Consider the following 14,875-nt stretch of genomic DNA (forward strand, 5'->3'; position numbering starts at 1 on the left):
TCCCACCCACTGTATGGATTGCCCGCCCAGCTCAAAAGTTGCCACCAAACATGGAAGTTGCGCTGTACATGGATGTGACAACACAGAAAGGAGTCTGTTTTTACTGCCGACGGGAGAGCCCCTGAAGACGCAGTGGCTTAATTTTATTTACTCCAATAATACGCCGTCGAGTCTACCTAAGACGGCGTATGTTTGTCGGAAGCATTTTCCTGATGAATGTTTCCACAACTTGGGACAGTACAGGGCAGGTTTTGCACATCAACTGTCACTGAAGCCTGGGTCCGTACCAAGCATCCCTGCCGCATCAGCCACAAACACCGAACAAGTAAGTGTATAACTGTTAAGTCGTTTTGCCGTGTTTTAAAATCGGTACCACGTTAGCCTTGCAATGGCTACATTAGCTGTGCAGCTAACTGCGCTACAAAACCAAAAAGCATGCAGCATGCTCTGTTATAATAGCCAATCAAAACAGTTTTTACAAAGACACCCACATTCTTTTTTTTAAGTCACTCGTTCATTTTATTTGTTTGTTTGTTCAGTAAAAACCCAAACATTTTATGAATTTATTTTATTTCCTCGTGTCGCACCTTAATGACGTCAGCGCGCGGTATTTTTCCCTTCGCGGTTTGTTCCTTCTCTCTCGCCATAGTAAGACACCCACAACCACTTGTTCTGACCCACTGGAGGTAGCGTCACAGTGCTGTTAGCCAATCAGAGGTGACACGTTTACATGTCATGAATATTAATGATAAGACCCGCCCCCACCCTCTACCCTTCCCCGCCTCCTGCTTCTCATTAGCAAAACAACACACTGGGAAAAGCGCTGAAATGGGGCTTTCTCCCAGGAGGCTATATCTACGTGCCGAGGGTTCATTTCGAGAAAGGCTGCGGATATAACATCCGGAAACCTCCACGAGCCCGTTTAAAGCATCGACAAACCACCATGCCATGGGACCTTTAACAAGGACGATATCCTAGATAATATTTTAGTATCATAAGAGCGCCAAGGTCCACGTTCAGCCTTGAACATGAGCACCGATGGTGGTGATGAGCCACAGGGTCGTCATCAGGAGGCTTCTGATGCAATGGAATCGTAGTTAACGGTGATGCTACCGGATAAACCATCATTACATCCTCTTAATAATAGACACACCCTACTGTCTACAAAGCTCTTATTACATTCCTGATCAGTTGGAGGTAGCAAATCATTCTGCCATTGAACAGCGCCAAGTTGCAAAGACACACCAAAAAGCGGCCATCACAGCTGCCAACGTGCGGAAATTGTACCCTCTTTGAAATGAATAAACTCCGATCCTTTGGTCTCAACCAAAGTGAAAAGGGAATAGTGTGCAGGATGACGCGCAGCCAAAAACAAACTATATTTGCTGCTAACAAGCTGCCATTATAGATCAGGCCCCGCCCTAGAGGGTGGGACATACTAGTGCGTCTCAAAAAAAAAAAAAAAACCTTGAATATCGTGAAAAAGTTCAGCGTTGTCGGAATTAAATTCAAAAAGGTCAACTTTCTTATATTTTATATTCATTATACATAAAGTGAAATATTTCAAGTATTTTTTTGGTTTTAATTTTGTTATATAGGTCATGAAAATCAGAAATCTAGTCTCTAATTATTAGAATATTTCCTAAGATCAATCAAAAAAGGATTTCCAAGACAGAAAATGTCCAACTCCTGAAAAGTAAATTAAATTTATTCACTCAATACTTGGTTGTTGCTCCTTTACCACGAATCACTGCATCAATGCGGCGTGGCGTGGCGCTGATCAGTCTGTGGCACTGCTGAGGTGTTATTGAAGCCCAGGTTGCTTTGATAGCAGCCTTCGCTATATTTTCATTTGTATTTTTGGGTTGGGTGTTTCTCATCTTCCTCTTGACGATACCCTGTAGATTCTCGCTGGGGTTCAGGTCAGGCGAGTTGGCTGGCCGGTCAAGCGCATATCATCATGGTCAGCAAACCATTTGGCACTGTGGGCAAGTGCTAAGTCCTACTGGAAAAGGAAATTGGCATCTCCATAAAACTTGTCATCAGATGGAAGTATGAAGTGCTCTAAAATCTCCTGGTGGATGGCTGTGTTGACTTCGGACTTCTCATCTCATCTCATTATCTCTAGCCGCTTTATCCTTCTACAGGGTCGCAGGCAAGCTGGAGCCTATCCCAGCTGACTACGGGTGAAAGGCGGGGTACACCCTGGACAAGTCGCCAGGTCATCACAGGGCTGACACATAGACACAGACAACCATTCACACTCACATTCACACCTACGGTCAATTTAGAGTCACCAGTTAACCTAACCTACATGTCTTTGGACTGTGGTGGAAACCGGAGCACCCGGAGGAAACCCACGCGGACACGGGGAGAACATGCAAACTCCACACAGAAAGGCCCTCGCCGGCCCCAGGGCTCGAACCCAGGACCTTCTTGCTGTGAGGCGACAGCGCTAACCACTACACCACCGTGCCACCCGACTTCGGACTTGATAAAAAAAAACGCAGTGGACCAACACCATCAGATGACGTGGCACCCCAAATCATCACAGACTGCAGAAACTTCACACTGGACTTCAAACACCACTCTTCCTTCAGACTCTAGGACTTTGATTTCCAAATTAAATGCAAAATTTACTTTCATCTGAAAAGAGGACTTTGCACTGAGCAACAGTCCAGTTCTTTCTCTCCTTAGCCCAGGTAAGACGCTTCTGACGTCGTCTCTGCTTCAGGAGTTGCTTGATATTAGGAGTGTGACAGTTGTAGCCCTTTTCCTGAAAACGTCTGTGCGTTGGCTCTTGATGCACTGACACCAACCTCAGTCCACTCCTTGTGAAGCTCTCTCAAGTTCTTGAATCGACTTTTCTTGACAATCCTCTCAAGGCTGTGCTCATCCCTGTTGCTTGCGCACCTTTTCCAGCCAGCCTTTTCAGCAATGACCTTCTGTACCTTACCCTCCTTGTGAAGGGGGTTGATGATCATCTTCTGGACAACAGTCAAGTCAGCAGTCTTCCCCATGATTGTGGTTGCGTGTACTGAACTAGACCGAGAGATGCACACTATTTATACTGTTTTACTGAAACTCGAAACGAAATATTCTAATAATTTGAGATACTGGATTTCTGATTTTCATGAGCTTTAAGCCATAAATAATCAAAATTAAAAAACACAAACAAAAAAAGGCTTTACACGTTTCACTTTGCATGTAATGCACGTAGAATATATGAAAGTTGACCTTTTTGAATTAAATTACAAAAGAAATGAACCCTTTCACGATATCGTGATTTTTTGAGATGCACTAAAGTGGCGGCTACAATTAATTAATCGACACCTTTTCAGATTTATGAATAAAAAACAAATTTTACAAAAGGTGTGTTTCAGTTACAACAGTTATTACTGGTTAAGTAATCAGCCGGAAGACCCGCCCCTCCCCCCTCAATCTTGTCATCTGATGACACAGCTCGTTAACCGAGATGGAATTTTTATCAGCGCGATCAGCAATTTAAGGAAAACCCGGACGTGATCATCGCAGGTGAGCATGGTGGAAAGATCATGGACATGTTTTTACTGATCAAATTCACCAACATTTCGTGATCTCCTCGTCGAAACCTACTTTGTTTCTTACTCTTTCATTTGGCAGCCACCATTCTGTATCTAAATGCGCGTTTGGAAAATCACGTGAGGTGTCAATAATAGTGATCACTTTCACCGGTGTCCACCATTATCGACACCCTGTGGGATTAAGGGACATTTACAGCTGTTACGGATCGATCTTTATGTAACATTGTTGAAGTACTTTAAAAAAATAAGTGCTGTGATTTATAATATTTTTTCCTGATTCATAACAGAATGGAATGTTTATAGAGTATTTGGAATCCTATTGCAATAAATAGAATTAGACCAGAATTAAATTCCTAGCATATTAAAAAATTACATTTGAAATATTCAGATTTTTCTATTTCATTCAGAATTTTTTTTTTTTTTTGCAGTTTGTTGTAAACATCTGATCTCATTATCTCTAGCCGCTTTATCCTGTTCTGCAGGGTCGCAGTCAAGCTGGAGCCTATCCCAGCTGACTACGGGCGAAAGGCGGGGTACACCCTGGACAAGTCGCCAGGTCATCACAGGGCCGACACAGACACAGACAACCATTCACACTCACATTCACACCTACGGTCAATTTAGAGTCACCAGTTAACCTAACCTGCATGTCTTTGAACTGTGGGGGAAACCGGAGCACCCGGAGGAAACCCACGCGGACACGGGGAGAACATGCGAACTCCGCACAGAAAGGCCGTCGCCGGCCACGGGGCTCGAACCCGGACCTTCTTGCTGTGAGGCGACAGCGCTAACCACTACACCACCATACTGATTAGTGTTTTTTATAAATAATCATCTGGATGTCGATAATTAGGGAGCGGTGTCGATAACTGTGGACAAAGGTGTCTAATTAAAGAACGGAGTCATGTGATTTGATACGCCAAGTCATCAGGAATCAACTCATTTTTTTCCAGTGGAAGTTTGAGTAATTATTCATTCATGCACAATTTACGTATTGAAAGTTTTTTTCTCCTTTTCGCCAAAAGATCGTTAAGGTATGGATAATTGTAGCTGCCGCTCTATTATATGTTCTAATTGGATGAACAGGAGACTAGTACATTATGACTCATGCATTTTTTTTTTAAAGCATTTTCCTTGAAGTGACAAACTATGGAATAAAAATATTTTGGAGAACCTCAAACTATTTTTGTGTTGTTTTTTTTTTTTCTAGATATAGAGGTTTTTCACCTGACGTCACAGGGTCACGTGACGCCCCGGTGTCCGCCATTTTGAAGGTCAAGCTAGCTAATGTCAACAACATAGTAGCTGGTATGTTACTGTAGCAATGTTTACGTTCAGTCATTTGGATGACTGTTAAAACCTTTCAGTCTCAAGTTTTTCCTTTACTGGATTTACTAGTTTACTGAGCGAGCGCGCTCGCTCCCAGCTTGCCCGAGCTAGCGCGCTGGCTCCGTAAACTAGTAAATACAGTAAAGGAAAAACTTGAGACTGAAAGGTTTTAACAGTCATCCAAATGACTGAACGTAAACATTGCTACAGTAACATACTAGCTATGTTGTTGACGTTAGCTAGTGCTAACAGCTAGCTGCTAGTGCACTGCTACAACTACACCGACCCTAATAATACAGTTCTTGGTCATTGCCTGGTAACAGCAAATTTATAACGGGCCATGTCTCAACAGACTAAGAAGTTATTTCAATGACATTTAATAACATTTTGTTTATCCTGAGGACCAAAAGTAAATGAAAATGTGAACAAACCTTAGCTGTAATAAGATGGCGACCACCGGCTCCAGGGACGACCCGCTGATGTAGGCATGTTACCCAGCCTGACACAAAATATTTGTAGGTATCCAAATTCTTATACGCTTTCAGATCAATACCTGTGTATGGCGATGGGTTTTTAACGACATAGGTATACAGATCATGTGGGCCGAAGTCAGGTAAAGACGAGGGCTTCGTGTACTTCCGTACGTCAGTGAACAATCCTGGTGGAAGCGGGTAAACGTCGTTCTCTAAGCCTGCTAACCTCAATTTTTGCAAATACCTCTCCCTCTGCTCGCCCTGTATATGCCCTACGTCACTGGATAGTGAAGGTGTTTTCTGCATCTCGCTCCTTTTTCTTTTATGTTTTTCGTTTGTCGCCTTCCTCGCATTCAAACCAATTCGAGCCGTGACGTCCAAAATGGCAGCCTAACGATGCATCACATGACTTGGTCACGTGGGTGAAAAACCTCTATACCGTCATATAGGTGTGCATAACACACACAAAAATATGAAAACAATAAATTTTGATTACATGACATTTTAATCAGCTTTAGTTCTGCAATATGTTGAATATAAAAAAAGGTTATACTAGCATTATACTGGGTGAATGCAAATAATAATATTATTATATATGCTACCGTTCAAAAGTTTGGGGTCACTTTGAAATGTCCTTATTTTTGAAAGAAAAGCACTGTTCTTTTCAATGAAGATCACTTTAAACTAATCAGAAATGCACTCTATACATTGCTAATGTGGTAAATGACTATTCTAGCTGCAAATGTGTGGTTTTTGGTGCAATATCTCCATAGGTGTATAGAGGCCCATTTCCAGCAACTCTCACTCCAGTGTTCTAATGGTACAATGTGTTTGCTCATTGCCTCAGAAGGCTAATGGATGATTAGAAAACCCTTGTACAATCATGTTAGCACAGCTGAAAACAGTTGAGCTCTTTAGAGAAGCTATAAAACTGACCTTCCTTTGAGCAGATTGAGTTTCTGGAGCATCACATTTGTGGGGTCGATTAAATGCTCAAAATGGCCAGAAAAATGTCTCGACTATATTTTCTATTCATTTTACAACTTATGGTGGGAAATAAAAGTGTGACTTTTCATGGAAAACACTAAATTGTCTGGGTGACCCCAAACTTTTGAACGGTTATATATATCAGCCAGTAAAAGCAAAACCCTCTAACTAATCTCTTGCTGTTCATAAAACTAAACAGTTGCACAATTTAACTGATACCTTTTTATCTAATATAATAAACAAACCCATCTGTCCACCCAGTGACAACATCAGCGTTCAATTCTGCTCAGTGTAAAACTAGCAAGCTAACAGGCTAATGCAGCTTTTATGCAACATCTGTGCTGTTTTTCTGATTCTTGTTTTGCCAATATTAAAAACCTCAAAAAATATTATCCAACATTTGTTTGTTTGTTTTTTTTCTGTACCTTTCCAATAAATAAACACTACTTCTTCTTCATTTACAGAAGTAGCTAGCTGCTTTGCTGAAAACATTCACCACTTCCGGGTTGCTGTTTGGGGTCCTTCATGAGGCTATCCGCGCTAATGCCTGTTCTGCGGATGTTTATGGATCGTTACTACCCAGGACTTTATGAGCCGAATCATGACAAAAACAAATAAAACAGACATGGGTGTCGGTTTTTTAAGGTTAACAATTTTGTATTTTAGTCAATTGACAATTAGGTTTAATGTTATTGAATCAGGAAACGCTAAGGGCTTCTCAAAGCGTGCTTATGTGTACATCATGCTCTTGGTTAAATATTTACACCTGTTTAGGATGTTAAACTAGTACATGAGATGAACTTTGCTTTATTGGCTGGTTTGGTAAAAGTTCACAGTTTTATTCTGACAGCACGTTTGGACAGTAGGTAAAGTTTAAAATTTTGTTATTATAAGCAGTCTATTTTTACTTCACTTCTATGGCAACACATTCCAACATGCATTATTTATATGACTATATTGAAATCTGTGGTTACTATAGGAACACTTAACTGATATGAGTTACTTGTAGGCAGACATTGCATATCTGAGATCTATAAGAAATATGAGTTTATTTATTATTTTATTGTATTGTACAACCCCGATTCCCAAAAAGTTGGGACAAGGTACAAATTGTAAATAAAAACGGAATGCAATAATTTACAAATCTCAAAAACTGATATTGTATTCACAATAGAACATAGACAACATATCGGATGTCGAAAGTGAGACATTTTGAAATTTCATGCCAAATATTGGCTCATTTGAAATTTCATGACAGCATCACATCTCAAAAAAGTTGGGACAGGGGCAATAAGAGGCTGGAAAAGTTAAAGGTACAAAAAAGGAACAGCTGGAGGACCAAATTGCAACTCATTAGGTCAATTGGCAATAGGTCATTAACATGACTGGGTATAAAAAGAGCATCTTGGAGTGGCAGCGGCTCTCAGAAGTAAAGATGGGAAGAGGATCACCAATCCCCCTAATTCTGCGCCGACAAATAGTGGAGCAATATCAGAAAGGAGTTCGACAGTGTAAAATTGCAACGAGTTTGAACATATCATCATCTACAGTGCATAATATCATCAAAAGATTCAGAGAATCTGGAAGAATCTCTGTGCGTAAGGGTCAAGGCCGGAAAACCATACTGGGTGCCCGTGATCTTCGGGCCCTTAGACGGCACCGCATCACATACAGGCATGCTTCTGTATTGGAAATCACAAAATGGGCTCAGGAATATTTCCAGAGAACATTATCTGTGAACACAATTCACCGTGCCATCCGCCGTCGCCAGCTAAAACTCTATAGTTCAAAGAAGAAGCCGTATCTAAACACGATCCAGAAGCGCAGACGTCTTCTCTGGGCCAAGGCTCATTTAAAATGGACTGTGGCAAAGTGGAAAACTGTTCTGTGGTCAGACGAATCAAAATTTGAAGTTCTTTATGGAAATCAGGGACGCCGTGTCATTTGGACTAAAGAGGAGAAGGACAACCCAAGTTGTTATCGGCGCTCAGTTCAGAAGCCTGCATCTCTGATGGCATGGGGTTGCATTAGTGCGTGTGGCATGGGCAGCTTACACATCTGGAAAGACACCATCAATGCTGAAAGGTATATCCAGGTTCTAGAGCAACATATGCTCCCGTCCAGACGACGTCTCTTTCAGGGAAGACCTTGCATTTTCCAACATGACAATGCCAAACCACATACTGCAAAAATTACAGCATCATGGCTGCGTAGAAGAAGGGTCCGGGTACTGAACTGGCCAGCCTGCAGTCCAGATCTTTCACCCATAGAAAACATTTGGCGCATCATACATTAGACAAGAATGGGTTAACATTCCTATCCCTAAACTTGAGCAACTTGTCTCCTCAGTCCCCAGACGTTTACAGACTGTTGTAAAGAGAAAAGGGGATGTCTCACAGTGGGAAACATGGCCTTGTCCCAACTTTTTTGAGATGTGTTGTCATGAAATTTAAAATCACCTAATTTTTCTCTTTAAATGGATACATTTTCTCAGTTTAAACATTTGATATGTCATCTATGTTCTATTCTGAATAAAATATGGAATTTTGAAACTTGCACATCATTGCATTCTGTTTTTATTTATAATTTGTACTTTGTCACAACTTTTTTGGAATCGGGGTTGTATTTGTCATTCTACACTGTAAGAGTATCCCATAATAAAGATAACACTTACATTTGCAAGGTATTTCACCCTTGGTTTCCATGTGAAATGTATAAAGCAGAGTACATGCACAGTGCAACACTGCCTTTTTTATCGATCTAGTCTGTCAAAGTTACTCGATCTAATTTTAAAATTGCTCTTAGTATGCTCTGTAACAACAACTACTTCTTTTGGCTGCTCCCGATTAGGGGTCGCCACAGCGGATCTTTCGTCTCCATTGCTCCCTGTCTTCCGCATCCTTCTCAACCACTTTCATGTCCTCTCTCACCACATCCATGTATCTCCTCTTTGGCCTTCCTCGTTTTCGTTTGCCTGGCAGCTCCATCCTCAACATTCTCCTTCCCACATGCTCTGCATCTCTTCTCAGGATGTGTCCGTACCATCTCAGTCTCATCTCTCTTAGCTTAATTCCCCAAGCTCTCCACATGTGCTGTCCTTCATCCTGTCCAACCTCCCATCCTCAACTCCGCCACCTCCAACTTTGCCTCCTGTCTCTTCGTTAAGGGTACGGTCTCCAATCCATACATCATAGCTGGCCTCACGACTGTCTTATACATCTTACCTTTCACTTTTGCTGGGACTTTCCGATCACAAATGACTCCCGAAATCCTTCTCCAACTGCTCCACCCTGCCTGAGCTCTCTGTTTCTCACCTCACTATCGCAGCCCCCATTTTCCTGCACAGTTGATCCCAGGTAAAATCACTTGAAGTGATTTTAGTATGCTCTGTAACAGTCTCCCATAATAAAGATGATGGTTACGGTTGTAAGGGATGTCTGGTTGGTTTCACATTGGATTTCCTTTTAAAATACTTGTAACAGTAAGGTCTAATATCAGAATGATTACTGAGTCATTCCAGGCCAAATTAACCAAATTCCAGAATCTCCAACATCCTTTGGGGTCAGAGTTTCTTCAATAGCCAGTAGTTGTTCCTTTATCCACCAAATGGACAAACCCAAAGTTTGAGCCCTGTCTGCTGAATAGTTTGAGTTCTGGCTGTATTTTTGAGGGGGTGCAGGGTGTAATTTGACATTAGGTTCAGAGTTTAATATCGAATTAAATAATAAATCAAGAAGCCTGAATTTTTTATTAGCTCTAGACTAACAAGTAGAAATCACGGATACAACAAAATATTATTTGTACATGTAAATACAGTAATAATATTTCAGGGCCCGTGCGAGGTGCACAGAAGCTTGGGTCCACCCTCAACCATGGCCAGGTTTGGAAACCCAAAAATTATTCTTACCATAATTGCAAGCACTGCTGAAAGTTTTTCTGCTGAAAGTCCATTCTAGTGGCTTTACTCATTGCCAATTAGACAGTCTGACAACAATTTGTAGAATAAAAATTGGGAAAAAAAAGTGATTCGTGGGGGGGGGGGGGGGATATTCAGAGAGCCGTAATTCACCGTGCACATGCAATACTGAACATTCGAATGGTTTCATTTTGAAGCGCTTGATATGTAGTTTATTTTTGACAAATATCGTGATCTGTTCCAAACTCATTCAAGGTAAAAATATTTTTAGAAATATATTGTTTCAAAGAGCCATTGGTTGCTTTGGCGTGGACTGACCCTGGTATCAGCCTAATTGAATTTGTATCCTTCATCAAGAAAATTCCCGTGGCCAAGGATGGCTCACGTGACATAAAATAGTTCCACCATTGATTCAGCAATGTATCTCGTGACGTCAAAAAAAAAAAAAGGATATGGTACGAGTTAGTCATGGTATATCCTGGACATAGCATGAACCGAGGTCACAATTTAAAGCTTTACAGCCAACTCGGGTCACAGCTGTGGCTCTGTGAGCATTTGTGTGTGTGTGTGTGTGTGTGTGTGTGTGTGTGTGTGTACAACCCTGATTCCAAAAAAGTTGGGACAAAGTACAAATTGTAAATAAAAACGGAATGCAATGATGTGGAAGTTTCAAAATCCCATATTTTATTCAGAATAGAACATAGATGACATATCAAATGTTTAAACTGAGAAAATGTATCATTTAAAGAGAAAAATTAGGTGATTTTAAATTTCATGACAACAACACATCTCAAAAAAGTTGGGACAAGGCCATGTTTCCCACTGTGAGACATCCCCTTTTCTCTTTACAACAGTCTGTAAACGTCTGGGGACTGAGGAGACAAGTTGCTCAAGTTTAGGGATAGGAATGTTAACCCATTCTTGTCTAATGTAGGATTCTAGTTGCTCAACTGTCTTGGGTCTTTTTTGTCGTATCTTCCGTTTTATGATGCGCCAAATGTTTTCTATGGGTGAAAGGTCTGGACTGCAGGCTGGCCAGTTCAGTACCCGGACCCTTCTTCTACACAGCCATGATGCTGTAATTGATGCAGTATGTGGTTTGGCATTGTCATGTTGCTCTAGAACCTGGATATACCTTTCAGCATTGATGGTGTCTTTCCAGATGTGTAAGCTGCCCATGCCACACGCACTAATGCAACCCCATACCATCAGAGATGCAGGCTTCTGAACTGAGCGCCGATAACAACTTGGGTCGTCCTTCTCCTCTTTAGTCCGAATGACACGGCGTCCCTGATTTCCATAAAGAACTTCAAATTTTGATTCGTCTGACCACAGAACAGTTTTCCACTTTGCCACAGTCCATTTTAAATGAGCCTTGGCCCAGAGAAGACGTCTGCGCTTCTGGATCATGTTTAGATACGGCTTCTTCTTTGAACTATAGAGTTTTAGCTGGCAACGGCGGATGGCACAGTGAATTGTGTTCACAGATAATGTTCTCTGGAAATATTCCTGAGCCCATTTTGTGATTTCCAATACAGAAGCATGCCTGTATGTGATGCAGTGCCGTCTAAGGGCCCGAAGATCACGGGCACCCAGTATGGTTTTCCGGCCTTGACCCTTACGCACAGAGATTCTTCCAGATTCTCTGAATCTTTTGATGATATTATGCACTGTAGATGATGATATGTTCAAACTCTTTGCAATTTTACACTGTCGAACTCCTTTCTGATATTGCTCCACTATTTGTCGGTGCAGAATTAGGGGGATTGGTGATCCTCTTCCCATCTTTACTTCTGAGAGCCGCTGCCACTCCAAGATGCTCTTTTTATACCCAGTCATGTTAATGACCTATTGCCAATTGGCCTAATGAGTTGCAATTTGGTTCTCCAGCTGTTCCTTTTTTGTACCTTTAACTTTTCCAGCCTCTTATTGCCCCGTCCCAACTTTTTTGAGATGTGTTGCTGTCATGAAATTTCAAGTGAGCCAATATTTGGCATGAAATTTCAAAATGTCTCACTTTCGACATTTGATATGTTGTCTATGTTCTATTGTGAACACAATATCAGTTTTTGAGATTTGTAAATTATCGCATTCCGTTTTTATTTACAATTTGTACTTTGTCCCAACTTTTTTGGAATCCGGATTGTAGATCTATGGATCATGATCATGCCTAGCGAGGCAGGTGATAGCATGGTACCCTGGACATGCTCAGGTCAAAGGTCACTCCGACGTAAACAACAAACATGGGTGCTTCCAGTGAGTTATTCGATCTTAACACTTTTCGTTTGGAATTTTTTGATGAGGGATATAAATGTAATGAGAGGCACCGGGAATTACGGACTCTCTTCGGTGAGAGTCCGTAATTTCAACCAGAGCCTCTCAGTGCATGGTATATTAGATTACTATGAGTGTAATATATTGCAGATTGCACAGAAACTAGTTAATGAGAAACTACTGTAGTTAACTACAGAGTGTCTGAGAAGTCAGGAACCAATCAGAGCACCAGGAAGTACCATGTCTACTAGGGTGGTCCCAAAATTTTTTTTTTAGGATTTTGTTACGACCACCTTACCTTTTTTTTTTACATTGCCTAAAAGAAGTTATTGTGCGAAATTTGGTTAAGCTAGAACAATGTTTAGAGGTGCCACAAAGCCATTAAAGTTTTCATTCAAGACACAATATAAAATAATGTGGCTTATTAACTGTTTCATATTCATACAAACAATACAGTAATATAACTTCCTGTGTTCAAAGTAACAATAGCTATTACTTGTCTGTGATTTTCTAAACCCTTCGGTATTCTGGTATCTTGTGGAGATAAAAGAACACACTAAGGACTTCCCGAGCAGAAGGAAGCTTTCTCCCAGACAGTTCCTTGGAAGTGGGACCAATTAACCAAACATAATTGTCCTTTCTGGTGTTGTGCTTTGCACCACCGGTACTACTTGTATTACTGTTGCTAGCCATCTGAAAAACATAGAAAGAAAAACATTCACAACTTCATCAGCATATTACGATCAGTGCTCATTGTTTAAGAACCCCTTAGTGCATGAAAGTTAACCTTCTATCAGTCTATAAACTCTTCCTGCCTCTTCTTTTTCATAGAAGTGGCATATTCCCTCTAGAATCGTGACTTTTTGGGGGTTTGAGATCTTCTCTGCAACAGTCTACGCGCCAACTAATGTTAATGGCTTATAGCCCAGGAGTAATAGGGTTATACCCGGAACAAATTAGTAACAAGCTGAAAATTTCAGAATACCTTTAGGAATAACATACTAAAAGTCCCCGGAAATCCCCCTTGTGCTCTCTGAGAAATTCAAGATGGCGTCCAAAATGGCCGCCAAATGGAGATCTGCCCATATCTCAGGCCCAAAACAAAATATTAATGCAATTAAAAGGTCAGAATATATGTTTTGTAGGGTAGGAGAGTAAATTCCAACATGTGTGTATTAATTACATTGTGTATTAACATTATATAATAACAATGTACACATTATTATAACAGTATATTTGTGTATAATGTGTTCGCTTGCCATGTCTGGTTAGATTGTCATATTTTTGGCACTTCACCAGTTCACATTTATGAATGTGCACAGTACTATGAATGTGCGTAGGTTTCATCCAGTCCGATCCTTGAATCAAGTATCAATCTTGAAACGCCCTGGCCCATAAATTCACATCCAAGAAGAAATAACAACGACTGTTATGACAAAATAATCGTTATGGTATCATGAAGATATCTCATATGTTTTTGAAATGGCTTCAGTTCTTAATGTTTAGGACTAATAATTACAGACTTATAATTGTAAATCTATACATGTGCTATTTAATGTACACTACCGATTATAGAGTGTGGATCCATTGGTTACTCGTTCACTCCGTATCATCCTATTCTGTTCGCAAAACAACAAACACAATTACTAGGGGTTGGAGCACTTATTTTCATTAATATGAATTAAAGTAAATTGGTGGTGTAAAATGAAAAATGGCATGTTAAAAGGTCATGCTGAGTTTAGTCATTTTTTGTCCGAACACACTGGCATTGCTAGTAGTAAAGACTGGCGCTAGAAACTCAAAGATGAATTTTTTTCCCCCCTTAAACAAGCTTGAATAAATTCCCTACTTCATTGATGGTACAACAAAGGTCCAAGCATTACAACTGAGGCACTGAGAAGTGTTTAAGTCTACTCATTGTTTATAAGCAAGAGCTTTTATTGAGGCAGACCTTTTTGTCATGAAAGTCGCCGGAATGTTGAAGAAGCGTACTGAAACAGCTTGCCATTGTAGTTTTAGAAGATAGAGTTCTCAAATTTAATTTCCCTTTAATATTTTATCAAAGCTTAAAGATGCACTAAATATTAAGGAAATTGATGTCTAATTGTTGTCTTACATTATGTTCATGTATGTAGGTAGCCTACTAAGCTAATCTGTCAATCATGTCAACCATCAAATTCCATGTAATTTCCACATTAATGACCTTGTAATCTTGGTTAATTTTAATTTTAACAGTGTGACAATGGTGAATTTGCATTGCTTGTATGAGAGAACATATAATTTAACATTTTAATTGCATTTATATTATGTTTTATCCCTGAGATATTGAAAAA

The 14,875-nt window shown here is 40.4% G+C and overlaps 2 protein-coding genes across 7 annotated transcripts in view; one reads left to right on the top strand and one right to left on the bottom strand.

Moving 5' to 3' along the window:
• The window catches only part of babam2 (BRISC and BRCA1 A complex member 2), a 283,886-nt gene extending 277,003 nt beyond the window's left edge, over window positions 1-6,883 (bottom strand). For all 4 annotated transcript variants that reach the window (XM_060934723.1, XM_060934722.1, XM_060934720.1 and 1 more), the window contains exon 1: window positions 6,778-6,883. The gene's annotated coding sequence lies outside the window, so the exon portion shown is untranslated. The remainder of the gene's footprint in view (window positions 1-6,777) is intronic.
• Window positions 6,884-7,077: 194 nt separating this feature from the next.
• The window catches only part of rbks (ribokinase), a 172,656-nt gene continuing 164,858 nt past the window's right edge, over window positions 7,078-14,875 (top strand). For 2 of the 3 annotated variants that reach the window (XM_060933176.1, XM_060933173.1), the window contains exon 1: window positions 7,078-7,218. The gene's annotated coding sequence lies outside the window, so the exon portion shown is untranslated. The remainder of the gene's footprint in view (window positions 7,219-14,875) is intronic. The other variant, XM_060933174.1, reaches the window with a different exon arrangement.

The sequence above is a fragment of the Neoarius graeffei genome, chromosome 11 (assembly GCF_027579695.1).
Source record: "Neoarius graeffei isolate fNeoGra1 chromosome 11, fNeoGra1.pri, whole genome shotgun sequence".
In the NCBI taxonomy this organism is placed as follows: domain Eukaryota; kingdom Metazoa; phylum Chordata; class Actinopteri; order Siluriformes; family Ariidae; genus Neoarius; species Neoarius graeffei.